Source organism: Octopus bimaculoides, chromosome 9 (assembly GCF_001194135.2).
Source record: "Octopus bimaculoides isolate UCB-OBI-ISO-001 chromosome 9, ASM119413v2, whole genome shotgun sequence".
Lineage (NCBI taxonomy): Eukaryota > Metazoa > Mollusca > Cephalopoda > Octopoda > Octopodidae > Octopus > Octopus bimaculoides.
This window is the reverse complement of record NC_068989.1, coordinates 88,100,128-88,101,339: the sequence shown is the minus strand read 5'-3', so window position 1 is coordinate 88,101,339 and position 1,212 is coordinate 88,100,128. Positions and strand designations below refer to the sequence as shown.

At 41.4% G+C, this 1,212-nt stretch overlaps 1 protein-coding gene across 1 annotated transcript in view; it reads left to right on the top strand.

The window, feature by feature from the left end:
• LOC106869836 (protein LSM12) overlaps positions 1 to 1,212 on the top strand; it is a 24,134-nt gene that overhangs the window by 12,455 nt on the left and 10,467 nt on the right. The gene's annotated exons all lie outside the window — the stretch shown is intronic.

The window sequence follows — 1,212 nt, the reverse complement described above, 5'->3', positions numbered from 1 at the left end:
ATCTCCGCATTCAAAAAGGTGGGTTTCTGTAGAAAAATTAAGCAAAAAAAAAAAATAACCGAAAGCGGGGAGTTGTAATATTCTTGTCATATTCTGTGTCTCGCTGGATCTCCCTGAGAAATTTGTTAAAAGTATGCATGTCTGTGGAGTGCTCAGCCACTTGCACATTAATTTCATGAGCTGGTTGTTCCGTTGATCGGATCAGCTGGAACACTCTTTGTTGTGACCAACAGAGTGTCAATGATTAAAATAAAGTCAGGGTGGGACACACTTGTGTAGGTGTATGCTAAATTATGTTAAGCGTACATGTGTCAGGAATACTCAGCCATTTACACGTTAGTTCTTTTGGGTGGGTATCACAGTTGATCAAACGACTGAAAACTCATCAATGAAATAGATGATCCTTCTACTTTCATAATTACCTCCGCCTTAACGAAGGTGGAGGTACTGTTTTCAGCTGTGTTTGTCTGTGGACAAGATATCTCAAGAACCGCTGGAAGGATTCAGATGAAACTTTCAGAGATGTTTGGCCTTGTGACTGGCACGGACTGATTAGGTTTTGGGATTCACCCGGTACCAGACAAGGATTCTGGATTATTTTTCCTTTTTATTCTTATTTTTAAATTTTTGAGAGCAGTAGAGTTTATTTCAGATAGTCTCATTTTAAAAATCATCTCCTGCTAATTGTTGGAGGTTTGCGCTCTCTGAGTGCTCTTGTTATTTATGTTTTGTGCCTAGACAGATTTTGTCTGTGTACCTTTGGACTCTGACCATTCATTAGCACTAATTGTATTATTAAACATTTGTTCTTTGGATTCTTTTGGTCCACATTTCTATCAATAACCTTATTGCAGCTAATGCTTTGAACATGGAGGCACATGGCCTAGTGGTGAGAGCAGTGGACTTGCAGTTGAGGCATCACGGGTTCGAATCTCAGACCAGGCGATGTGTATGTTTATGAGCGAAACACCTAAGCTCCACGCAGCAATGGCAAACTCTGCTAACTCTTTCACCATAACTTTCTCTCACTCTTCTCCTGCATCTAGCAGCTCACCTAAGATGGATGGGTGTCCCGTCCAGGTGGGGGAAGCTATACGGCAATGAAACCAGCAAAGTGGCCCTTATGAGCCAAGCATGGCTTGAGAAGGGACAAACAACATGCTTTGAGCACAAGACCAAAGAGGAGTTTAGGGACACATTCCACTATCTTTA